We start from the raw sequence: 27,923 nt of genomic DNA on the forward strand, positions 1-27,923 counted from the left end.
AATTTTTGGCACTTTTCTACACATTTGCGGAGAGAGATGCTGAGACGGGGATTCGTATTTCACACGTTCCCGGCGGCGCGGGGGAGGATGCACCAGCGCTGCTCCGTAGGGACTCGGCACTGCGAACGGTGCCGAATTCCCTCAAACCCCGCCGCGCTGCCGTGCCCTGCGCCCCGGCGCTCCCGCACGGGCTCCGTCCAGGCGGGGACACCGGGCCGGCTCCGCTCCGCCGAGCGAGCAGCGCCGTGCCCCGGCTGCGGCAGCGGGAAGGGCCCGGGAAGCCACCCCCAGCGAGACGGGAACGCGGTGAGCGTGGGGACGGGACGGGGCGGCGAGGGGGGTGTGTATGGGGCAATAAAGGGTCGAGCCGGCGGCAGCGGAGCCTCATCCCGGGCCCCAGCGCGGCTCCCGAGGCGGCCCCGGCAGCGGCAGGTGAGGGGGGCCGGCCCCGCGCCCCCTGTCCCGGCCGAGCCCCCTTTGCCCGACCGAGCCCCCTTTGCCCGACCGAGCCCCCTTTTCCCGGCCGAGACTACTTTCCCTGGCCGAGCCCCCTTTCCCCAGCCGATCCCCCTTTTCCTCAGCCGAGCCCCCTTTCCCCGGCGGAGCCCCCTTTCCCCGGCGGAGCCCCCTTTTCCCGGCCGAGCTCCCTGTCCCTGCCGAGCCCCCTTTTCCCGGCCGAGCCCCCTTTCCCCGGCCGAGCTACCTGTCCCGGCAGAATCCCATTTCCCCAGCCACCCCCCCTGTCCCCAGCCGATTCCTCTTTCCTCAGCCGATTCCCCTTTTCCCGGCCGAGCCCCCTTTTCTCTGCCGAGCCCCCTTTCCCCAGCCGATTCCCCTTTCCCCAGCCGATTCCCCTTTCCCCGGCCGTACCCCCTTTCCCTGGCCGAGCCCCCTTTTCCCGGCCGTGCCCCCTTTCCCGGGCCGATTCCCCGTTTCCCGGCCGAGCCTCCTTTCCCTGCGCCGCGGTCCCTCGGGAAGCCCCGGCCGGGCAGCGCCGGCGGCCGCCGCGGGTGCCTCCTGCCGGCCCATCGGGGCTTTTCGCAGGGAATTTCAGGGCGTTCTTCCCCCGTCTCCCGGGGTGGGTAGTGGGGAAATGCAGCGGGTTTGTGCTTCTTCTTTTCAGTTCCGAAGGGCTTGTTATTTTGAAACCCGAAGAACGACCAGCAACCAAGGCAGTGAGAGTGTCGTCTCTCGACGGAATATAGCGTCAGTCTGAAACAAAAAGTTGTCTGATTGGTTTTTTTGAGGGAACAAGGGTTGGACAAAATCTAGGACTGATTCCACAGCCTTGGTTTGACCAACAGAACAGGTTCAAAAATTAATTTTTGACGCATCTTTTCTTTGCATCACCGTGAGGCTCAATATGTATCTTTTATCCAGTAAGGTGGATGCATTTAGAATAGTTAAGTTAATAGTTAATAAATTCTTAATAGTTTAAGAATAGTGTCAGTCTTTTTTCTGACCTCTTCTCCCTTGACTGTGAATGGTTTTGAACATCTTCTTGCCACTTACTTTGATAAAGGTCACTAAAGATTTTTCTGCTGTACTGCCTCTGTGACATCTGTGTTGAGAACTAGAACTACAAGAACTGTATAAAACTTGGTCCCAGTTAAAATATCTGTAGCAAAGGAGTTGTTTTCATGACTGTAGTGTCCAACAGGAAAATCTGTGAACAGTTCAGCTGGGCAAAGCGCAGCTCCCCTTCTCCCTCCCATCCTTCTACCGATGGAGCCATGCTTATGCTATGGCAGCAATTGCTGATATTTCTTACCTCCCTTTGCTGACCTATGCCACAAGCAGGCTGACCTTCTCTCAGGGATTACTCCTCTGCTGGGGAGCTGTCTCTGTCCCTCTCAGCCCTCTGCCCTGTACTGTTCAGTGGGCTACCAGCTCGTTTTAGGCGTCACTTAATGCTGTACGTGCTTGTTGGTGTCACAGAATCAACCAGTTTCTTGTTGGTATCATCCCAGACAGCGCTCAGTTTAGCCTGTACTCTGTAAAGGCTGTTAACTCTTTCAGGTAGGCTAAAAGCATTTTGATTCAATGAAAATTTCAGTTCTGTATTTCTGAGCAAGCAGAGAAATTCACAGTAACTTGCAGAGCTGCCAAGCCATGAAATACAGAGCCCTGGCAAAGATTCTGAAGAGTTAGTTTATTTTTGGTCATGAAGACACAATTTATGATAAAAGTTATGCTGCCAAATATTTTTCTAGTTGCCACTAACTTAAGGAATCAAGTATATATATACAGTTGAACAGAGTTAGGTCTGTGAGAATCTTGTCTCATCTCGTAAATGCAACTTGCTGGTATCTGGAAGGAGGACCCTGATTCTGTATCTGTTACCTACCAATAAGGCTCTCTGGAAGATAAAACTATATGAATTTTTGGCAGAGCAAATCTGACTAAATGCAATTATGTATATTAAAATACGGCACTGATGAAAGGTGTTATGGCATATCCAGGGATGGTTTTCAAAAGATGGTGTGTATGATCATATTTCCAAGCCCAGAGGCTTGGGAAAGGTCAGTGAATATCCATAGGGAAGCTGGAAAAGCAAGTTTAGGAGGAAGAACAAGGAATATGTATGTTTGTGTAGTATAGGTGTTCTAGAAAAATTTTCTGGATTTGAAACTTTCCTATTTACATATCATGTTTTCCTCACTCTGTCCAAAAAAAATGTGCTGAGGTTCTGGCTTCTATTATGCATCAGTTGTTGGAGAGCTCTTATGGGCAGCTGAACCCTCTTCATCTTTTGTCTGTCAAAACAGAAACGCAGCAGTGGTATTGTCAAACCAATAACCTGCATCTCACTTGATTTGGGTGCCACATGAGGTGATGCAGAAAGCTGTCTGTGCTGTGAGGAGCACCACAGAGTGCCTTGGGATGGAGAACAGCAGAAAAGACCTTCAGTTTGGGGAGCTGGCTCCAGCACGCAGTGGCTTTCATAGAAGAGGTTTTTATATCTGAATACTTATGATAAAGCAGGAAAAAAAAAAGAAAATAAAAAGAGAATGATATTTTGACTGGTATCAGAGACAACTGATGCAAAATAGCTCTTATGGAAGTGCCTCTTTTAAAAAAAGTAGCTATCCCATTTCTAATATAATCATCAGAAGTGACTTGTTGCTGGAGGCTTGGTTCTGTCTAGCATGTCACTCTTCCTTTCTTTCTGTTGCCTTTTGTATAATGGATGTGACTGCTGTCATCTGAATTGTTTACTGCATGAAAGATATATTTTTCTTTGTGCTCCAGTCTCCAGAGCCATCCCCAGCAGAGTGCAAGGTGATGTACTTCTCGTCCAGTGCACGTCATGGTGAGGGATGAGGCATGAGTCACTTCCCCCGTGGGCAGTGGTGACCAACTGCCTCTGCTGCCTGTGGAGCTGCCACACCAGAGCTGGGCACACGAGGAATCACCACCTCCCATCAGCTCTCTGGTGACGACATGATGTAAAAGCAGTTTATTAAGCTGCAAGATGAAAGACTTTTACAGCTCATAAAGGAGGAAAGCTCATAAGAAGGTAATAATAGAAGGAATATTTAATTTTGCATGAGTCTGCCTAGAATTGGTGCTGCTTCTGAAGTGTAAATCGGAAGAGATTTGTATACAAGATTTCACAATGTGTCACGTAAGAGTAGTTATTAGGGTTAAACTATAAAAACAATTTCTTCGATAAGGTTTTCTTTTAAAAAAAGCACCTTCTTTTAGTGTACATGTCATAAATCTCTTTAGAAATCTCTTGCTTTATTAACAATATTTAGAAGACACTTAGAATTAGGACTAAGTACAAAATGTTCAGGGTAATTTTTTTGTTGTAAATGTTCTGGGACTAACATGAAGTATTTAGTTTTCAACTTTTCAATTGAGTCTGCATGAACACTTTGAAGAAAAAGGAGAGAGAGACACTGCAAACCAGACCAGATTCCTACCTTTGCAATAAAATTTCACTTAAAATGGCTTTGGAAACTCTGCGTTATAGCAACAGTGGATTTACACTCAGTACAAAAAGGCAACATCATGGATTAAAGGTTTTGTACTGTTCTTTCTTGCCCCCGAGTCATGCCTCTGGTCCTCATCTTGACTTTTTGGGTTTCTTTTCCAAAATTTTGGGAAGGTTTGACTCATCAAAATAACATGTTTTTAAATGTAAATACTCCAGTCCCATGGAAAATTTTCTGATGTACGTATACAGGTCCAAATTTTGGTGGAGGGAGAGGAATGTAGTGATTCATGTCCATAACTCTGCTTGGGAAAACCCAAATTTAAGACCAGGAAAGTCAAACAGTTTTCACAGAGTTTTTAAATTATCACTTCTGCATTTTTATGGAAGAAAATGAAGTTTCAGGGAGGGAATAAATGTGTGCCATTTATGCTGCAGTATTACAGATATTTTGTATAAGTACCAATGGCAATGACAGGAAGATGAGAAGTTTTCTTTTTGTCTGCTAGCACTTTGTTAGCAGTGTTCAGGTTTCAGGCTGGTCATTATCTTTTCAGTTTGATCTTGAGAGGCAGCAGTTATGAATAGGGGCAGGGATAGAACCTCAACTCCCCCGCCGAGACGGAAATCTCCTCCGATTGAAGCCCATGACAAAACTCCCATCAACATCAAAGCAGAAAGAATCCTAGCACAGCAACCTGAATGCATCTGAAATCCACTGTTGGGCAGCTTGGAAAGGTCAAGGTTTTTTCCAAAGATTAGTAGGAAAAAGAAAAATACCCAGAGCAAATCATGACAAGCATAAAGAGAAGAGGAAGTTGACGACCAAGTTCACAGTTCATTGCTAAATCTGTACTTATTAAGGAAGCTAATTTTTGTGACAACTGATACAGGCATTCAGCTGGCTTAGGTGTTTCTGCTTCAAATGAGAATGGGATTACTTTTTTCCTTGGTTTGATGCTAGGGACACGAATATATAAGATTTGGGTGTCACAAGTGGTATCTGTAGCACTATTGTGGCAGTTTACTTGACCAGCATATTCTGCAAAGGGAAGACAGAATTTCCCAGATTACCCTCTGAAGTTTGTATCTTATAACTTTCAATTTCCATGTGTTTGTGTTATTTAAAAAAAACAAACCAAAACAAAATATTTGTAATCACAAAGTGCTTAAAATTTTATTTTAAAATATCTTACAACCTTTTGCAAAGGAGAAACTAGAAGAGAAATAAAAGGTTTTGACATTAATTTACTGCTCACTCAGTATATACAAAAGGAGTTTAATTCATAACTTTGGTATTTAAATCCAGTAGTTACATGTCATAACATGGCTTTAGTGTTCAAAAACAGAAAAATAACCCCTCCTAATGACATTTTTGCTCCTTTTTTCCATACTGGAGCAAGTCCAAACCCTATCAGATTTATGAAGGACATGAAGGTTAAGGAGCTTATTGTGTTAAGGAAGCATAAATTACTTCATAAAGCCACAAATGAACTCGTTAAATTAATGTCTGCCTTATGAGTCTCCAGGGAGCACACAAGCAGGGTAAGGCATGCCCTCCTCATGGATGCGATGGGAACTGACCAGCATGACAGATGTCAGGAGGCTTTTAGGAGGGGAGGATGGGCTCTGGGAGAGCAGACTTCTGCTGCCCTGGAGCAGCTGCTGGTGCTCAGGGACAGGCTGGGACGGAAACTGAGCTTCAAGGTGCTGGAGAAGCTGTTTGTTACTCTATCAGGCCCTAATAAATTAGATTTTGGGAGAAGGATGATGGTTAAAACAGACCAATAGAAGTGTTGTGGTTTTCATCCTAGCTTCTCCATTTTATTTTTTGCCCACTTGCTTACCTGTTGCTTTGCCATTGTTACTCATTTATGCTGAGATTGCTCTTGTGCTGCTCATGTCTTCTCTGTCAAAACAAGCTAAACTGCACCATGAGTTTGAGTAATGCAAAAGCAGACTTGCACCACTATTTTTCTTATTGCTTCCTTTTGTGTTATTTTCCAGTTTCTTCTTTGTAAGTCACTGGCACAGAAAGGAATCAGAGGGATGCATTATGGATGCAGCAGCAAAACTTTAGCTGCACAGTGCCCTAAAACTGAGCTCATAGCAAGGGTTCATCTCCCTGAATTCTGTAACTCAAAGGTTATTTATCAATTTTGATATTTGACACTGAAAATGTTTTAAATGGTTTTGGTACAATAAGTGTTTTTTAAAGTGTAATTTTTTTGTCATATTGAAATATGAATTTTCAGGAATTTATATTTTGGGTTCATTAATCTCAAGGGTAAGACTTAAGCATTCTTTAGAGTCATCAAAATTTGGAATCAGTTGAAGCTATGCTTCCAGGGTACAAAATAGGATTATTCTCTTGAATTACCATTTAAATGTATTTTCAATAGATTGCCCTTCTCTGTTGCCTTGAGCATTTCATGTGAGCTAAGCTCATATCATAAAAGGCATCTTATTGTTTTTGATTACTCTAACACTAATATCAAAGGATGGCATCAAAAAGAAGAGTGACACTAATTATTCAGATGTGACTTTCTTACCTGTAGAGACAGCAATAATATGGGCTGTGCTCCAGAGTGCTCACAGCTCAAGCAAACCGAAGATTTGATTGCAGTTTGGGAGTGACTGTGTACAGAGAGGATTGATAATCAATTGTTGAATAACTGAGGTTTATAATCCTGTCACAATAAAAAATGATCTGAAGGCTCTGGCCAGGGTCAGCTCCCTGCTCTGTGTCACAGCAGTGAAGCAGATGTGCCAGGCAGAGTAGTGTAAGTACTAAAAACTCAGCTAAAACTGAGGCAAAACTGATGAATTGGCTTAAGTGAAAGGGAAAAAATAATCTGTGGAGCAGAATGTAAGCTTTAATGCTCCATAAATATTTCATTAAAATGCTTTGCTGTGTATTTATAATTTCTCTATTTGTAAACACTGCCAAAGTGTAATAAAATATAGTAAATAAGATCAATTTTATATTTTAGGTTTATGTTAACTCTCATGTTTATTCAGAAAAACAAATTACCACATAACATTAAGAAATTAAATAGTAAAATGCAGATTTTTTCACTTCTGGAATAACTACAAGGAACCATTCAAAGGATCTTCAGCCAATGATTTTGAGAGGGTGTTTGGGCATGGTGTTGATTAATAAATACAGCTGAAATATGATCTGTGTCTTTATAAACAGTCTTTTGGCTCTGTCTTCAGGATTTTTTTAAAATCTTGTTCTAAACTAAATTCTGAATTTCAGTGTCATTCATCCTTAAAGTGCTTATAGGTATGGGGATGGAGGGCTCTGTGCTGTCATGAGTTAGTATTCAGGGGCTGTTTTTGTATTTTGCAGACAAGGTTCTAATTCCAGGACACTGCTGCATGCAGTTGAATCTATGCTGGTCACAGCACATTCCTGACACTGTGAGAAAGGATTCTGCTCTTCTTCTGCTGCATGGTCTCCATACAGGCCTCCAAACTGAGCTGAACTTCTGCAAAGCAAGAAAAGACAACCTTTTATTTAAAAATAAACAAGTAAGAGATTTCAGATATTTCTGCAAGCATCAAGGAGAGCTTTTTTTTGGATTGCCTTTCTCTATGCACTTTGAAAAATGAGGCACCAAAACAACTTTATCTTGTTTTGTTTTTGCAAATAGTTTATAGTGGTTTCCCAAAGTAAGCAGGGCTTGCATAAATTACAAAAGAAAGACTGACTTAAATATAAGAGGAAGTTAGTGTTAAGGGGTTAAACAGCTGTAAGGGATTCTGTTGTTGTCCATCTCTTCTAAATTTCTTCCCATGACATTTCTCACACTCTGGAGAAAATGAGTTGGAGAATGAAGTTTATATTCAGGAAATTATTGCCAAATCTGGCCATGAATCAGACAATGTTGATTAATGATAACAATCATAGCTTGCTACAAGCAAAATAGCTCTTTTTAATTTAAAATAATAGGCAAGGTTACTTACTTTCCAAATTTTGGGAGCTGTGTTTAAACCTCTTTTTTTTCCATGCTTGTTATTCACAGTGTTTTGATGCCATGATGCCAGGTGAGTGAGAATTGTGAAGAATCCAGTTCATTCCCCAGTTTTTAAACCTTTCTAAGGATTTCAGCCAGCATTTATCAGTCTTTATTTGGTAGTAGGCTTGGGACATATTTATTCATCAATTCTCTGAGTGTACTTGTAAACTGTATATTTTTGACAGGCAACCATGATCTTCAATTGTTTTCTTTCTCATTTGTAAAATTATAGTTTCAGTGTTGTCTGGATTTAAACAAACAATTCTTAATATCTTAAAAGCCAAAGAAAGCAGCTGTTACCCAGCTTTTCAGGATGTTCTCCAGGAAATAGAAGATGGTAAGGGTTGAGTGAGTGAGATGTATACTTTGTGTTTATGTGTGTAGTAAGTCACAACCTACTTGTTGCTCAAGTAGCTTCAAGTAAGGGTTGTAAACCACCAAAGTACCTAATAAATAAATGTTACTTGATACACAGGATGCTATTTAAAAAGACATGGACCTAGTCCGTCTTTTAGCTGCTTAATAAACACTAAAATTACATTACAGATACTTTCAAACAGTTTTAGATTATTAAATTGAAGATAAGATGAATAAATAATTATCAGATAGGCATCAGACATACAGGCACGGTGCAGTTAAATACAAAATATGCTTCTTATATAGAAACAAATTCTCTAGAAGCCATATAACCTTTCCAGGATAGGTTGCTGCTCCTTACTCTGCTTTGTTGGTATAAGTTTGCTGCTTCTTTTCTTATCACATCTCTTAATAGGTATTTCTGTTTGTGAATTTCAAAATGCTGGTAAGAGCTGCACAAGCCAAGAAAATATGGACTTTGCAAACAAGCTGTGAATGACCTGCCTGGAGGCATTTTTTGTGGTCAATAAGCTTTCCCCATGCTTCCACTGAAACCAAGTGGACTGCTGGGGGCCTGAGCACTTGTAAATGCTGGCAAGCAAAGACAATGTGTAGGGTTCACTGTTCTAGAGAATTTTGTTGGTCAGGAAGTAGGAGAATTACACACTACATATGCGTGTGTGCTACGTTTGATTCTGGGGTTGGGGAAGCCCTCTTCTGCAAGTTTACTAAATGATAAAATCTAGAGAACTCATATTGACATTCCTGTATTTGTTGGCACAATATGTGCCACAGGAGAATTAGTACCCAAAAGCTATGGCAGTGTTATGTCAAACAGGTGAATAAATTTCCAATATCACTTTTACTGAGAGGAAGGAACTCTCTTTACTGTGCTATTTTCTGAATGCTCACTGTACATACACAAGGTGATACCTAAGAGTCAGTCTAGCTGGGCAGGTTGCGGGCGCTCTGGGAGCACCTCAAAAGTGAGCATTGCATTACGAGATAATTATAAAACTTGAATCATTAGAGTTAAAAATTTTAAAATATAATACATGTTGGGATTTTCGTTTATATATAAATTGAAAAGTAATTTTATGACTGATGCCATGACTACATTTTGAAAAGTAACTTTTAAATTTTTTTCTGTGGTTCATTTATTTACATTCTAGTCTAGATTGTATCTTTCACCAAAAATCTTTTCAAAGAAGAAACCGAAGAAGCATTAGAGTATGTGAAAACAGCTAAAACTACCTAAAAAAGCTTTAAGGATTTATTCTTTAATCACAGAAACTTGTTGGAGAGTTACTTCGCCTGTGCCAAGGAATTTAAACCATGGGATTTCACATCTGAGATGTTGTTTTCAAGATTTGATATGTTCCCTAAAAGCTCACTGAGGATTGAGGTATGGCTTATTATCTCTGCTGTTGGACGAATACAGTATCTGAGAAATATGGGCTATTCTCAGCCATGCAGACAGCAAGGGTCAGCTTTCTAATATCCAGAACACAAAATCACAGTGCACTGAGAGTTAACAGTGTTGAACAGGATGAGAACGTCACATGCTGTGCAAGGAGCAGACTAGTAATAGCATTATGAGGAATTGCAAAGGTGATTCCTAAATCCACCACTTCTTAGGGTTTTGGAAGCTGCCTTCGTAAAGTTCTGGTCTCCACATGCAGCCCATGGCTTGAGTTTTCTCCTGAGCATAGTACCTGCCTGTAAGGACTCATCTATTTATAGCTATAAAAATTGTAGTTTTTTAGGCTAGTCCTTGGATGAGACAGAACTCCATTTCTCTTTTTAAATCTCTGCCTTTAAGCAAGGGAAAATGAAAAATCTGAGGTCAGGAAAGAAAGGCAGAATATTTGTCTATTATTGTATTTAGCCAGCTGTGTAGGATGGGAGCAGCCATAGTTTTTGGTTCCTTCTCCTGGGGCTTTTTTATTGTTCTTTACTGAAACTGGAAGCAGTTGTAGTAGGAGACAGGACTGGCAGCTGATTGGAATTACAGAATCATAGAATAGTTTGAATTTGAATGGAATTTTGAAGGTTACATAGTCCAATTCTCCTGTGATTAGCAGGGACATCTTCAACTAGATCAGGGTGCTCAGAGCCCCACGCAACCTGGTCTTGAGCATTTCCAGGGATGGGGCATCCCCAACTTGTTTGGGCAATCTCTTCAGTGTCTCACCACCCTTATACTAAAAAAGACTTCTTCCTAAAACATAGTCTAAGTCTACTCTCTTTTAGTGTAAAACTATTATCCCTTGTCCTGTAGCAACAAGCCCTGCTTAAAAGTTTGTCCACATCTTTCTTGTAAGTCCCCATTAAGTACTGAAAGGCTCTGATAATGTGTCCTCAGAGTCTTCTCTTCTCCAGCCTGAACAATCCCAATTCTCACAGCCTCTTCTCAGAGGCTCTAAGCATCTTTGTGGCCCTCCTCTGGACCCATGCCCTTCTAGGAAATGTGAGGCCAACTTTTGGGATCTAAGCTGGAAAATTATGTACTTTACCTCTGCAACTATCGAGACAGTGTGCTGCTCCATGCCACCCCTTAAATTACTATCTGAGAGCAAGAAACCCAATCTTACAGCGTCTGACAGTGCCCACCAGCACAATCTGTGGAAGGGATTTGGGGTGAATGTGTTGGATCTTGGCTGACTGTCATGAGAACAGGCTGAGGTTCTTTTGGTGGGTGGGGGAGCTGTGGATGCTTGGGAAGAGCATCCTGTGCCAGCAGTTTCACAAAGGTGGCAGCTCGTGCCTGTCAGAGACGTCGTGCACAGCCCTTGCACGTGAAGGAGCTCTTGCTGGTTCTGCACAGTCAGGGGGGCCACAGAGAGCCCTGCCCTGTGCCAGGGCTGAGGGAAGTCTGTAGATGACAGTGGTGAGACAAGGGGTCTGCAGTGACCAGGGGTCTGCTTGGGGAACTCATGACTGGTTTGCTGCTAGGGAGAATAGCTATTCTGATTTCTAAACATACAAGGGAAAAATTATTTTCATCCCTTTGGGGCATAAAACAATTACTTCATTCGAGTGAAATCAGAGACCATAGAAATTAATTTGGCACTGTTACTAAAGAGGCTAAAGTGTGTTCAATTTTATTCCTCTGGGAAAGATTTAAGTTTAATTTTCATAGCAGCATTTTCTGTTACTATAATAAACCTTGTGTTTATGCATGAAAGTACGTGTTCAGGAGTGCTTGCTCTTCTTCATCTAGGTCTTTTTTAACTCAATCTGCTGAAGTTGAAATGGAGTTAAATGTGTATGCTCCATGGGGCAATTCATTTCCACTTGTGTTTTAATTCTGGAAGAGAATCAACCAGGATGAAGCCTTGCTGGAAATATCTGTTGCTCCTTCACCTTTTCATTCATAGAAATTACTTAAGACAGCACAGGCTTAACTGCTCATTCTGCTAAACCAGAAGGGAAAAGATCAAATTGCAAAGACTATCTCAAGCATATGTTTGTTACTGACTTTTTTGTAGTGGTTAATTAATTTTAATTAATTTGATTGAGGAAATTTCCATCATTATATTGCAATTTCAAAAACTGAAAAAATTGTTTTTTGGTGGACTCAAGGGGCATAGTTAAAGTGAGCAGAATTACTGAATAGTTTCTGTAAAGCTCTTCAGAAAGATAATATACAATCCTTTAGGTTACAGCAATATGTTAACATCGTACCGTTGTACCATTATTTCCTTATTTATTCAAAGTATCTGTAAACTTGGAGTTTTGACTCTGGGAATGTTATAGTGCTGAATTGAACTAGAGAGGCATGAGACAGGCTTCCAATGCAGCTAGGTACAGTGTCTACCATTTGTTCTTTAAGACAGAAATTAATTTTCTTAAGCTTAGATTTGTGTTTCCTGATCAGGTGTCACGTGTGGAGACACGTTCAGATGGCTTTTGCCAAAGGTTTTGAGTGGAAAAACTAAATTTTAGTGAATAAAATAAATTTGGATAAAGTAAAACAAAATATCCCAGCAACGTTGTCCAAAATCTAAAAAGAAAAAAAAAAAGATAAAAGGTCACTTTTTCACATATAATATTTAGAACTGTCAGTTCTGTAAGCTTTTTTTCCTGAGTGTTAAGATGTAATTAACATGCAGTTCTGGTGCAGATACCAAATCAGTTGATTCTACTTAAAAGATAGAGAATGTTTTTAAAATATTGGTTTATAGAAGTGTCTTGCAATAAAAGCTTAAATAACACTATGCTCACCTGCAATCATGGTATATCTTTAAAATAAAACAGAATATTTATTACTGTACTTTTTAAGACACCTTTTCTTGTAATTTTCAAGATTTTGGTGTTAGTTCATTGTAAAAATATCTATGAACTTGTAAAATTAGGTTTTTGGAAGGATTTGATCTCCTTTTAACACAAATTCAAGCAAAGAAGTACTCTATCATATTATGTAGTTGGCTTTACTGCCTGCTGGCTAGAGCACTTAGCTGGCAGGAGGGCAGCCAAATTCTGTCTCCTTCATTTTTACCCTGCAGCTTTGCAGAGCAGGGAGATATTGATTAAATTCCCCTTGAAGAGGGGGCTGGTGAAGCCCAGGTGTGTCCAGCTCCAGGTGCAGATGTAATGGGTGCCCTGGGATGACTCTCTTCTCCACTATCCTGATCCAGAAAGGAATTCTCCTGGCTGTGTCCCTGCCATTTCCCTGTGCTCCTGGCACCTGTGTACCCACGAGGCTGCTGGGTTTGCCCAGATGCAGACCATTAGAAGGTGGGCTGTGAGCTCTGCTGGTCTCCAGGAGCTTGGATCTGCTCTGTGGCAATTTTGGCAGTGTGCTAAGGAGAGAGATTGCTGCATGTGTGAGGAATGCTTTTTTTTGGTAAGGTATTACTTAAACAGGAAAAATTTGGGAGCAGACACAAATATTAAAGTTGTTAAAATGATAAATAACAAAAATAATTTGATAAAACATATAATAACGATCCTTATAAGGAAAGGATTAGCAGAATATAGAGATTTAGTGTTCCATTAGATTGGGTAGGAAGTATATTCTCCGTGTGCATACACTGATCTTTTTTGCAAGTATGTATCTTAATCTAGGTTATTAAAAACCCAGAGGAATGGTTATAAACGAGATCTAAACTAAATGAATGGCACATGCTGAGTTCATGCAGAAGCCTTGTAAAGTTGCTAATGCCTTTGGACTAAAATCCTGGTACTTTTTTCTAATCCGTGGCAGAGCTTTCCATGTCTTGGGGTCAGGACTCTCTCTACTGTACTTCTGAATTTCATTGCTCCTGTTAAAATCCCTTATGGTTCACAGTAAATTCCTGCTGATCCCTGCACAAAGCTGCCTCAGAAAGGAGAAGTGAATGGCAGCAGTGACCTACTGCTGCCTTTTTTCTCTCTTCTCTGAACCAGCCTTGTCTGTGGCAGATATGGACTCAAGACACCCCTCCTGAGGTCTGTGTGCAGCTTACCCAGTCTTGCCTTCACCTCTAGAGGATTCCCTGTATGCTCAGTATATAAACACAAATTTGGTGACATGCTTGAAAGTCAGTTTTAAGCTACTCTGTAGGGTACAACAATTTGGCCTGATGTAGACTGTAAGAGGGCAGTTTTTGAGGTGAGGAGTGCTTCCTTAGTGACTCAGGACAAAAGCAGCCCTTTAGCACAGTTCTGAATGAGCATTCTGCATTGTAAATTTGCTGACTTTCCAGCTTATTGCCAGGTAAAGCACAGTCAATGAATATCAGTTTTCAAGTTTGAGCCATTCTTCCTCATGCATGCAGATTTAGTGTTGACAGAAGAGGTACAGGTGAAATACCAAGCACCAATTACTGCACTGGTTTTACTGTCACCACTAAAATATTTATGTTGCAGGTTCTTCAGAAACTATTTGCCTTTGGGTTTTACAGTCCTAATCCAGATCTTTATCAGACAATAGCTGTCATCTTACAGTTAATTTATTTGTTGGAAGCTTGAAGGTTTGTGCTGTTAAGTGCATGATATATGAATAGGGTCCACATATTTGCAGGAACAAGCCTTACATGCTTCTAGAAAGGCAGGAATGTGTTTGGCTAAAATGTGAGTGGAATTGCCTGAAAACATGAACAGAGCAATGATCTGGTTTGTGGTGTGACTGGGGGGTCTGATCCCAAAGAGGATCAGAGGATACTTAGGTTTCAGGGTACAAATGTGGTCTTCTCAGACTTACTGGCTTAAATGGATTCTTGGTGAGTTAAATACGTGCACCTCTAAAAGAAAATATTTTCTAATTTAGCCACAGAACTATACCTAAATTCCTTTATTTGTCTTGGAGAAGTGCAGTAGTTCATCCTGTCATGGGTTTTGTGTATATGAGTAGGCTTTTGCTGCGTATCTAAAAAAACCTCAAACAAACAAAATTGATGTTAGTTAAGGGATGGATGGAGTTAGAAAGGAAGAAGATTTTTAAATAAACAAGTTAATTTGATAAGCCTATTCAGAAATGCTGGGTTTTTATTTAAATGTCCACCATGGCTACTGATACTTCCATGTTTGTTTATTTATTTTTCAAGTGGCTTGCAACCGAAAAGAGATGCAGACAAGCTGCAAAGAAAAAAAATTCTCAGAAGTGATTAATGTTTAACATATTTAGTAAAGTAACAAGTGTAGATTTACATGTACATGCTGCATGTTGCTGTTTATGTTGCTAATGGAAAAAAGGAGAAGATGTTGGAGCTCTCCCTTTGGAGCCAACATGAGCTTGCATTAGTATGCACCTCTATTTTCTGCCCTGCTATTATTTTTCCAAAAGTCCTTGTCTGTGAACATGGTTAATTACCTTGAGTATTAGTAGAGTACATCTGTGCTGTAGAAAATGACTTGTTCTGTTGCCTGATACATGGTAGCCATGGATTAAGATTCCCTAATTAAATGTAACAATGATTCAGAGTCAAAAGATACTGTTTACTTAGTGAGTTGACTTCAAGTGTTTGAGTAGCTGAAGTCTGCTGTGCATAATAACCTTCTTAATGACAATACATAGGCATAATTTGGTTTTGTGAAAACCTGTTGAGAAGATATTTATTTAACAGGAGGGTTAAAAGGATGAAACAGTATCAAAGTAAGGGGCAATGTAGATGCCTATCCCTCTCACTATGCTTCTTAAACAAAGGTGTCCCTAGTATACACATGTATTGATTTTGCAGTGGTACACTTGCATTATATCCTAAACTGTAATTCAAACTCAATCTGTATTTCTCGGAAAATGCTTTAGCAGCTAACTCTGTTTTTGTTTAAAAAAAACCCAAAACAACTATCACTGTTAGCAGTATCAATCATTGCTTGTTGTTTAAAACAGTGCAGAAAAATCTCAGAAGTGTGATCAGTGGCAGAGGTGAGCTGTGTGTTTAACACTACCATATGGCATCCGTCAGATTTTTCTGCCATTGGAAAAACATGCATTTTTATACTTTTTTCTCCTTTTTTTAATATTACAGGAGATTGAAGATGATTATACTGATTTTAAAGCCAAAACATTGGATCTTGACAGATATGTTGCCTCAGTTTTCTGTAGGACTTCATGACTGTTCTAGTTTAGAATCTGTGTTCAAAGCCAGTAGCCATATACATGAAACTGTTTATTTATAATTAGGAAGATAATTTTTTTCATTGCTTAAATTACAGCTTTAGCTAAGTTATTTGTGACTCAAATGCCTTGAAATACTGACTTATATATTGCAGCTGGGAATCAAACCATGTTCTCTGATTCTATTCTTGCTTTAGTGATGTTCTGACTGCAGGTTCCTTCCAGAAGTTAACCTGTAGCTAAAGCCAGATCTAAAATGCAATTCAAGAAACAGCGAGATTTTCAGCTCACTAGCATACAGTATTTTGCATTTTTCTGCATGAGGTTCAGAGAATTCATGGATGGCAGGTGTGTCCAGGCTCTCCATCCAGTGTAGCACATAGGAGCATGTATTATTCTTGCACAGGAATAATAAGATAGGAAGGAACTGATTAGAAACAGTTCTTTAATATGATTTAGGTATTGTCATATGTTGAACGTGAGTAAGCGAAGTCATGTTATTAAGAGGTAACATGTTATCATGTTATCTCTTTATGTTTAAAGAGGTATGTAAGTGTTCAAATGAGTGGTTGTCCTGAAAGGCACAAGGATGTGAAATGTCACATTTCAATCAGCCTTGATGAAGCCTCTAGTGGAGTATTGTGCTCAGACATTACACTTCAGGAAAAAGGATCTGTTGATATTCATTGAGGCTGAAGAAGAGGAGAGACAACAGGCATAAGTCTTCAAATACAATAGAGATTTCTACATTTAGGAAGGAAGTAGTCTATTCTCTACACCCAGAACATACTGAACTTAATTTAAAGTGCATAAGGTTCAAGTATGATGACTGAGAAAACCACTTTATGCCAAGCATAATGAATTGCTAGAACAGATTGCCAGAGGAGGTGACAGGCTCTTCATTACTGAGAAATCTTCCAGGGAGAGCTAGAAAAACATTTTTGCAAATTGCATAGGTATAGCAAACCTCTTCTTGGAGCAGGAACGTGGTCTAATTACTCTTGAAGTCACTTTTAGATGTACATTTCTATGACACTGTATTACACTCAAACTGTGGCAGAGTATTGCAAATTAGTTGTAGGTATAAGGCAATAATAATGAATATTTAGCTACTAATTTTGAATAAATTAATTTTCCTTAGGTTGACACTTCTGGCATTGTTAGCAATTAAATTAGTGTCTTGCATTTAATGTTTATCCTGTTTCTTTCCAAACTTGTTTTCTCACTGATTTCAGACAATAGATACATTATTACATCTACTCTTTCAAGAGGCTGATAACTTGTCTTAACTTTACACGTACCAATGACAGTGGAAGGCAACTTGAAGAAATCACTTTTGCTTGCCACTTGTTTGGTAAGCTTTTACAGGAGTAGGTGCTTTTTTCTTCTCTAGAAAACATTAGCTTACAAGTAAGACTTGGAATTTTTATGAGACTCAGGAGGAAGAGCCTAGTGACTTATGAGAGAGAATATATCTGAGGGAAAAAAAGGGGAGAAAACAAACAAGTGAGAAAAGTACAGGATAGAATTTCACTTAGAAGGTGGACTCGATCTTTGTGTCCCTTCCAACTCAGAATATTCTGTCATTCTGTGATTTAGAAAGTATCAAGAGTGCGGGGTATATGTCTAGTTCTGGAAAGCCTAGTTCCATACTTTTTAGGATCTGAGCTAATCTGTAATTCTTTAGCATTCTAGAATTCATCTGTTGGGGACAGTTTGAGATCATATTTAGAAATATGTGGTTTGTTGGTAAGCACATGACGCATACCAATAGTACAGCTTGGTTCAGTGCCAGTCTCTGCACTTCAGAAATATTTTGGATGAGATTTCATGTTCAGATTATTACAGAAAGAGAACTCTACTGCCTTCTCTGATACTTGACTTTTTTTCTCTTTTTATTTTCATTTCAAACTTTCAACAATCTTGGAAGCTTTCTGAAAAAACCGTGTCTGAGAAGATAATTAGCCCTAATTGCAGTATTTCATTGCAATTGTTTAGTGAAGAACTAGATAACTGCAAACGAACATGATGAACACACTAAAAAGGTATTGAACAAATCAAAAATAAAAGTGCATTTTCCTGCTGGTTCATAATACTTTAATTTATATTCTAATAAGTAGGGGGATTAGGAGGAAGTTATAATTAAATCATTAACAAAAATATGCTGGTTACTTTGGGAAAGCTAAAATATTCTAAAGAACTGAAGGAACAAGTACAGACATTTTGGTCCTATTTTTCATCGGAGTCCATAAAGAGTTTTATTCTTGTATGAGGACAAATTTTCAAAGATACTTATGGGGGACCCAGACATCCAAGTTGTTTGAAAATGGTGCTCTGTCCCTTCCTCTTGTCCTGATCCCAAGCAAACATGCTTTCAGGTGGGAGCACAGAGGATGGAAGCTCCAGTGAGAGCTTTAGACACACATGAATTAAATTATTGTGTAGTACCAAGTCCAACATTGAAAACTGACATAGCTAATAACATGCAAGGAGGGGGACACTAAAACTTTCCACCAGCATTTGTTCATCGGTAAAAGAAAAAAACTGGTTGGGTGTGGGTTTTTGCCTTGCAGAAAGTCCACTTAGAAAGACCTTCTTAGAAAGTCCAGAAAATACCTTTATTTCTTGGAAATATGTGGAGAAGTTAAAATCTGTTGAGCAGTATGAAGATCAGACCTACAGTAAGTGGAATGTTCATGTGGATTAAATTTGTCAGTTTAATTTAAACCAAATTAGGCATAATCCTCAAAACCAACTCCTGATGGTGAATTTTGATCCTAAGGTGTCTACTTAGAACTGTAACTAAATATGTAACGGATGTTTGTCTTTGATTTCACAGTCAAAAAATGACAGTAATCTTCTAGGGTATGAAAGAGTCTTAAAATCTTAAGCCTCACATATTTTTATAGAATCATGCAATCATTCATGTTGGAAAAGACCCCTAATATCATCAAACACAACCTTGAACCCAGCACTTCCAGGCCCACCACTAAACTATGTCCCTAACTGCCTCATCTATGTGGCTCTTAAATATTCCAGGGATGGTGACTCCACCACTTCCCTGGACAGCCTGTTGTGTTGCTTGACAGCCCTTTCAGTGAAGAAATTTTTCCCTAATATCCAATCTAAACTTCCTTGCCTTTCATATCACAGGCAGCAGTAGTTTGGGACCGTTCAAATACGTTTTCAAAAGGTAGAATTTGGTGGCTGTTATGTGGTGCTGTCTTACAGACATCCTCAGCCACCTTTTTCTCTATATATTCTGCCCCACAACCCCTCCCAGTTATAATTTTTATGAGTGGCAAGTGTAATTTTTCTGAATTAAAAAAAATCTGGTGAGAGGAATAGATGGGAAAACACTACAGCTATAGTGTTTACTGACACTAAAAGAAGAACTTATTAAAACATTGTTTTAAGAGCAGCATCTGCATATGAGAGATGAGAAACCTTTATTTGGTCTGTTTTGGGATATGCACTGCCAGTCCATGGTGAAATTTCTATTTCTGTGCCCATCTGGTCTAATTTTTGGTAGGATTTTTTGATGTGTACCTTTAGCTGATTTTCTCATTACTCTGAAGTGATTCAGATTTGAACTTCCCTTTCTTGTACTTTTGCTACAGACAAAAGCCACATGTCAAGGTATATTTTTCATCCTGATGGAATTTTTTTTCATGTGATTTACTGAATTTTTTTTGTGGGGAGATCTGTGGAATGAGAAAGCTACTTCCAGGTCATCTTTACATATTTGAAAGTGGGTACTGCAGCAGGAGTAGAACTCACTGTTTTTACTGTGTGGAAGAGTCCCTACATAATTAAAATGAAGTTTTATGTGATTATACCTAAAATAACTGAGTGTATTAAGTTCAAGTAGTTTATAATTACCAGTGATCCATGAAATGAATTCTAAAAAATTCTAGTAAAAGCTATAACATAGAGTATAGTTTTGGTTAAATAATTCATCCACTCTAATTTCTTATTTATGAGTAGATGCAGGGATATTCTCACTGTTAATATACACATTTTACTGGTGTATTTCTACCATGTGTGATTTTTTTTGTTGTTGTTTAAAGAAAATGTTACTCTGTTAAACAGGAATTGCCCAAAGAACAGGATGCCATGAGGAATAGAGCTCTGTCAGTATAGCACAAAGTAATTCCTCTTCAGGTGTCTGACATTGCAGTTAATCAGAAGAAAATGCACTTTACTTGACATATATTGAATTCTGGGATCAGCCCTTTTTGTCTCTGTTTTTCTTAATAAGAATGAGCATAATCAGTGACAAATGTCACTACCTGTTCTTCATGGGTAAGCAGATGGGATTCAGAGAAAGATTTAAAATGGAAGCTCCCATTCCATTTGGTGTAGAAAATCCATATGTTCATCTCAATAAGGTGATGAGGATTCTCAGAAAAGCATATTTGCTTGTAATATTTCAGTACAAAAGTTAATGATATTTCAATGTACACATTAAAAATATTTGTGAGTTGGAACTTCTGGGGTTTTGCTGGGCTTTTTTGTTTGTTTTTGGGGTTTTTTGAGGCATTGTTTTGGAGGGTTTTTTGTTTTACTGGTGTTTTGGGGAGTTTTATTTGTGGGTTTGGGGATTTTTTTTCAAAATGCTGTTATAATTCTAGTGCCACCAAATTCAGGTTTCTTGTTTCTCTTCCAGTGTTGCATATGCTTACCAAAAAAAAAAAAAAAAAAAAAAAAAAAAAAAAAAAATTAAAATTCTAAATACTTTCTCATGTTCCTTTACACAGCATAATGTGCTCTTGAGTAGAATAGCCTAAAGTGGACTATTAAGTGGCTCTTTTTTAAAACCTCATGAGGGGACTTTGTTAACATTTATACAACTTTAGGAAGAAGTGCTTTAATAAGTTGAAGAATGCAAGAACATGAATTAACTCCTTTATATGCAGCTTTTCTTTTGTGGTTTCAATGCAGAGTCATTTGTAGGCTTTTGGGTGCTTTCAGAGGCAATGCAAATGCAGCTTTGTAGCCTCTTTGCCATAATTCTCTCAGCTTTTCTTACCTTGAATCATATATGCAGGACCCATAGATTTCACTGACAGGTTAAGTAAGCTCAATATACCCTACAACTGTGCTTTGAGTGCTCCTTCCCTCTTCCAGCAAATCAAGAGCTTGAGATGCTGGAAAAAGAAATGTTTCTAATGTGGGAATCTATCTACAAAACTATTTGAAGTATCTATTCCAGGCTACAAGCACATGATACAATGTTGAAAAGTGCAATTGCTCAAGAAAGTGTGGGATATTCATGTTTACATTAATGTAAGGTTTTTCTTAAAATTACTTACAAATTACTTATAAATTTAGACTATATTTGAATGTTATATTTTTAATTTGATCCTAGGAGTGTTATAGTTTGGATTTTAAAAAATTAAATACTGAAGATTTTACTATTCCTTTTGTTTTTGAAATAATAGTAGCTATGTTTTAGGATACCCAGAGTAAAAATATCTCTGTTCCCAAGTCAACCAATTTCAAGATAATCCCAAAGCAAAACAAACTTTGCAGTTTCCTTTAGAGCTTTCTTAATACCCAGAACTTGCTTGGTTAGTTTAAGTAACTGAGTAAAAATTCAGAAATCCATAAAATCGAACTCAGAACTCAGAACTGTACATTAGAAAGCTCTACAAATCTAGAGGCAAGAGTCCAGAAAAGTCACTGTACAGGTCTGTATGGGGAATCAGTCTTGCAAAGTTCTGTTTCCCTCAAGATGCTGCCTTTCATAAGCAAGGTTAAAAATACGTGTACTAAGTCTTAATTTCGTAATTTTGTTGGTAGCACCCCCAGGAGGAGTTGCAGGGCATCTTCCCAAAATCTCCCAGGTTCGTTTGTATGTTACCTGTGGGTATGGGTGTGTGTCTGATAGCACAAGAAAGTTGTGCAGGTATGTTTTTATCAGATACTGAAACATGAAACTGTTAACATGCTTGGTCTTTGAGTTGAACTTAGAGAAGATGGATTGTTATGTGTGTTTGAAAAGTAATGGTGGTATAGGAAAACATTTAGGCCCATGAACTCTTGCTGTAGGATGGGCTTGCCCCTGCATCCATTTATCTGGTTTGTGGCAGGAGCTTGTCTTCACCAAATGTTGTGATGCTTTTATCTGTACTTTCTGTTTCAGAGCAGCATTGATGATTGGACTGAAACCCAGTGGAGAGAGATTAATGTGGAACAGATGGATGTGCAGCTCAGAAGGTTTGCCAAGGCAGGTTCCACAGCCATCTATTTCTGCAATTTGTCTGTCTCAGCACCACCCCTTCCCCACTCTTCCCACCCACTTGGATGTTTTGGTGGGTTTATTACTCATGTCCAAGCTGAATGTTCTGGATCATGCTTTGCTTTGGGGGCTTTCCTTTAAAACTATTTTTCTGAATGGATTTGCAGCCCCTGTGGAATTGCACGTAAAATCATGCTGTGATTTCTCTGAGTTGAGGCAGTATGGGAAATAAAAAAGAGGATGGGGGTTTATGGCAGACCCCTCCAGACAACAATCACTTTTACAGGAAGAATTTGCAGAGGTTCATCTGCTCTGCTCATGGGCATAGCTCCAGGGGGTTGGGAGCTGCAGGAAAGGTGCTCATTTTTAAAGGGAGGGCACCTCTTTTGCTTGAAGTATTTCAATGTTTTGTTGACAGTAGCCCTGCAGAAGAAAATTCCAAAGGGACAAGAGAAGTGCAAAGTGAAAATAACAACAAAGACTCCCCAGACTATTTGCAGGACACTACAGCTATGCCCCACAGACAGCACAGTGATTGAATACAAAGTCTTGAAACCTAACAGGTATAAAATTTCTTTTTGTTTCATATTTGTTTCATTTAGAAAGAAATTATCTCTATTGCATGCCTATTTATTAGTCTTTTAAGAGAAAAATCAAATTTCATCCTAGATGTTTTCTCCTAAATTGCTTCAAAAGTGTGAACTCCACCTACCCAGTTCTGATACTTTTTCTTTTTAGTCAAAAAAATCCCAGTGGTTTTGGTTCATACGCTATAACATGTAGAACTTGTTGATTTTCAAAATTTTAATAAAATTCTTTTGAACCATTTTGAAAAAAAAATATTGAAGACCAATTTCCTTTTTGTTTTTCATTTTTAAGATTAAAAAACTTTGAATCTGAAAGTGTAGCACAGTGTGTAACAGAATTTTTCTGTTCGTCTTCAGTATAACAATGATTAATCACATAGAGTTTTAATGAAAGTGCATTTAAACCTATTTTTAATGCAGGGACCTCCTAACAATATTAGCACAAAATTGTGATTTATTTTAACAAAAAGAAAATGAAAATATAATTGACCATTATCTTTTCAAATAATTGGTAGAATTTTTAAGGTTTTTTAAATTGAATTTCATTAATCCTACCAAGTAGCCACAAAATACTGCAAATATCTCCATCACTCCCCAGGGTTTCTGGTCTCAGATACTAAATCTGTATCTTGCATCAGCGGCAGCTGTGCAAATAAACTTACCTTTAGTGTTATGAAGTACAAAACACCAGAGTACAAGACAAAACAAAGCAAAAGAACCTTAAACCTGTAACAGCATCAAGAACTATTTCTGCTAGGCTGATTAAGTTCACACTTCTGTGGCAAATCTGAACATGTATCTGGTATCTAGAGTACATTTAACTTATTTAATTGTGTTTTTTAGTTAGATTCCATTTGAACACTTAGCTATATGCTTATGCTGGACTTTTTCATTGTCTTAATTTGCTTCCTGCTGTCTCTTTTCTTTACAGGTTGGGCTTTCAGGAGCAGAAGACCTTCTCAGACCTTCTGGGACTCCAGTTTCATAAAGGTAGGAGATAAAGTCCAAAGTGTAGTTGTCAATGCTGTGCAAGAGTTGAGTACTGAAAAGGTGAGAGATGTACTTTTTTTTCCTTCTATTTTTGCAGAATAGCATGTAACAAACTATTTGTTTCAAGAAATTAATCATAGACCTGAATATTTTCATGTGACTTCTCTAGGTATCAAAATTCACAGCCTAGCAAAATGAACTTCTTGTCTGTGGTATAGTTTACCATCACTGTAAATTACATATAATTTAATTAAATTCCTCAATTCCCCATATGAAATGTGATATATATATATAGACAGATGTTATTATTGTTCTTATTATTCCCAGACTTTGGAAGAAATCAGCCGAACATGGACTGCCATGGAATTTTCTTACCGTAAAAGAATAGAAAATCCTTTAAAAAGCGTAAAAGAATAGAAAATCCTTTATTAAAGTTCAGTGAACACCTACTTGAAACTTTAGGTAATAATCAAATAAGAATTTAATTATTAGAAATATTATTATTGTATCAATATTGTTCACTCCCTTAATGTACTTGGCAAGGTGAAACTTTTTCTTCCTGAATCTTTATTGCAGATTTACATTTTCTCCAGATGTTAGTAGTGGGAATTTACATTTATGCTGTGTAATTATACATATCCTAAAAACATTCTTGTCTCCATGTAGGACTTAAAAAAAATAACTTTCTAAGCTTGTAATTCCTTAAATTTTTTGAAAATCATTTAATAATATACTGTCCATTTTCAGTGTTTAGTGATGTCTTCTCTTATGATATACAATAACAACAATTACAGGAGAATTTGTTAAGCTCTTGTCAGCTTTAGTTCCTCTGTTTGATAAATAATTTTGATTTGTGCAGTTTTTCTGTGGTTTTTTTTTTTTTTTTTTTTTGGTTTTGTTTTGTTTGTTTGCTTTTCTAGTTTCAGATGCAAGGGATTTGGAAAAGTAATTTTGTGGTATATTTCATTGAATAAATGAAAGGCTGGCAAAGTAAATTAGACATGGCTGATTCTGTCATTTCCCTGTGGATAGAATTTCAATGCATGTGGTATCTTCATCAGAGTCATTATCTGCCTTGTTTTCCTTTCACATGGACTGGAAGCTGCTGGTGTCACAATTTGAGACAAAGATCTGTGTGTCATTCCTTCAGATGTCTTTAATATCTTCTTTTACTTACTCTTTGTTAGCTTTTTTTTTATTTGTGTGGAGGCACATAGAGATACGATACTGCTGAGGTGCAGAAATCTTCTCTGCAAAGTCCCTATCGTTTAGGAAAGTGATGGTAGAAATACAAGTTTAAGATCTGTTATTTATTAATGGTTAAAGGCAATTCCAACAAGCAAGATAAACTCTTGAACTGACACAAAGCATTATGCCTTAATTGTTCATTCTGACCAAAAAACGTCACTGAACCCTTGCACAGTAAAGGTGATAATTTTGTGTTGCCAATATAACTGTAATTCAATCCACAGATCTAGGAAAAGTCCTCACCATGTACAATTCTGAAAATCTAGTATAGGATAATATTCCATAGGGAAATTCTGTGCTTGAAATTTCAAATATATTTCTAATTGTTTAAATCTGCAATTTAGAAACATTGACAGCAGCATGTTTCATTATATGCTAAAAAAGCATTTTTTGTACAAGCTGAGGACCCTGTTAAGAGCAATGAAATGATTTGCGTTGTTTAACATACATAAGTTTCTTCATAGTGCATATTGAAAAAGGCATTGACCTTGCATGAGCAAAAATACTCTAATAATTCTGCTAAAATCTGTAATTTTTATCTTGTTGAAGAGTTTTAAGATATCATCAGTGGTATTTGCAGTTCTCTCTGTTCATTTTACTTTTCCTTCATATTCAGTCTAAACACTGTCAAAATAGGTGTTTGTGGCTTTAATTTTTTTCTTTTTCCATCTAAGAAATAGAACTTAAAACAAGCTGATTAGGTGTGTTCTTCCAGCTCTTTTTCCCATGTTTTTATTGTCCCAGTTTAGTAAACCATATGAAGTAGAAAAAATAAATTTGAGGTTGAAATACCTCCCTTTCTTTCTGTACAGCAGTGGAAGACTGACATAACAAATAAAGAAAATATGATGGAAGCTACAAGAAAGCCAAAGGTGTATGAAAGCTCTGAAGCTCTGCAGCAGAGGTAAAATTTCCAGTATGATTACAAACTGTTCCAAAGTGTAGTTCTGCAACAAGCAGGAAATGAGAGCTGTCAGATTGTTTCCTTGTTGTGCAGGTATGAGATGTTCCAATGATTTTTGTCATTTGTTCCTATTTGATATACCAGATTTCTACTGCTTGTTACATGACCAGCTCAACTTGAGGCATTGGCTCATTATTTAGGGATGGCATGATGTCAGAATTGTCAAATGTGTTCAAAGTATGTTCTGTTTGGATCAAATTCACTTTTCCCTATCCGTACTCTGGGAGTCCTTCTTTCACACCTGCAACAGGACGTGGTGGATTTGTGCAGCCAAAGTCCTCCTTCCGCACACTCGCAGGAATGCCTTGAACTCCCCACCTGCATTCACCCTTCCTGGCTTTAGAGGCAGCCATGTTTAGAGTCAGTCTTTCTTTTTGCAGGAAAATGTTGCAATAAGAAGTTAGAAAAAAAACCCAAAAACAACACAAACCTGTTTCTTGAGACATGACTTTTATTCTGAGATACCAAGCTAAAAGCTGGAGTGCATCAGTCAAACATAATTTAATCTTTTGATCCTTAATTGTTCTTGTGTCAATACCAACGTGTTTTCATGCTTTTAACTCTTTGTACATCAAAAATAATACATGTATCTTTTTAAAAAGTGGTTTCTTTCCTCCTCCACTCAACTGATTCTTATTTACTTTGTTACTTGTTGTTTTGGTGGTTTCTTTTTTTAAAATTTATCTGCACATTACTGCCCTGTTAAGTTAGAAATTTTTTTCCTCGTCCTTTACTTGCTAAGGCTGGACTCTTTGGGAGGTTGAGGAGGAGTTTCCCCTGCCTAGACTTACCTTTTGGGGAGACTTTTCTGGCACAGTTCTATTCCCCTAGTTTCCTTAGTCTGAGTTAAATTATGTCCCCTTTCATTTTCTGGAAAGGAAACGTAAAAGACTTGCCGCCTTCTCTGTTCCTTACAGCTGTATTCATTGTTATTATTTTAAATCAATAGTGGATTATATTGTTCTGTTCTAATGTTTGGTCTGACTTTTACCGTAACTGGGAGGGAATTCCTGGCTTTAAGGTGATCATTAAAATCTCTGTCTCTTTTTCAGACTCTCTTTTTGTGAAGAAGCTTTAGCTGTATACTTAGAAAGCAAGCACATGCTTTTTCCTTTCTTCTGTTTCGGTTTTTCAGCAGACTTGCTAGACATCCTTTAAAGAGGAACACAGCCAAAACAGCTGAGCCTCTTTGTGTATTAATGTACTTCATTTTCTCTACAGAAAAGGAAGTTTTCCAGATAACCTTGTGAGCTGATAATATCATTGAATTGCACTTTTGTTCTGAGCAAATTTCTGATTTACTTTGAAAATAGGAACATTTTGCCTAAGGTAGCAAACATTTTTTTTCTCCCAGCTAAGATGAGTACAAGGTGTTCATCAAGAAGAGATGATAGACAAGTTACAAATCCTGATCTGTTTTTCTGGAAATTTAGCCACATGTAAGTTGCATTTATTTGGATTTTTGGGTTGTAGGTTTGCAGGAATTAGAGATGGAAAAAGGTCAATGAGACCATCAAATCTATTCTTCTTCTAGCATGGATTTTCAGGCAAGCAATGCATAGTAATGATAAGAGAGACTGGATGATCTATGGTGTCTGGTAGGCTGTTACTGACTGAGCTGCTGCCCCTTGCACACAGAATGTTTTGTAGCTACCCTTCTGTGTTCCTCAATTGAACAATGATCTCCTAGGTTTTGTGGCACCCATCTGTATAAAAGCACAGGCACTTTGATGTATTTCATTCATACTATGTTATCTACATGCCAGATGATACTCCTGGCCTCAGTCTATCCAGCCACAGCCATCAATTCTCTGAGTGCTACAGCTTTAAGTGTGCCCCAGGCAAAACCTTTTTGAAGGGCTGTGAGTTGTAACTCAGAGGAACTGATGCTTTCAGAGGTGATGAAGGCTTGAATGTGGAGCCTTTTCAAACCTGATGGTATGCCCTTATAGATTCTCCACATAACTAAATCTCTGTGATTTGTTTCATCCACACACAAGGCCAGCAAGCAAGTCTTCTGTTTTG

At 38.4% G+C, this 27,923-nt stretch overlaps 1 long non-coding RNA gene across 1 annotated transcript; it reads left to right on the forward strand.

Moving 5' to 3' along the window:
* Positions 1-226: 226 nt before the first annotated feature.
* On the forward strand, positions 227-22,094 carry LOC131092424 (uncharacterized). Its single transcript, XR_009115494.1, has 4 exons — positions 227-306; positions 3,253-3,520; positions 7,296-7,477; positions 22,014-22,094. It is a non-coding gene; the product is annotated as an uncharacterized LOC131092424 (long non-coding RNA).
* Positions 22,095-27,923: the final 5,829 nt, after the last annotated feature.

This window comes from Melospiza georgiana, chromosome 1 (assembly GCF_028018845.1).
Source record: "Melospiza georgiana isolate bMelGeo1 chromosome 1, bMelGeo1.pri, whole genome shotgun sequence".
Taxonomy (NCBI): Eukaryota; Metazoa; Chordata; class Aves; order Passeriformes; family Passerellidae; genus Melospiza; species Melospiza georgiana.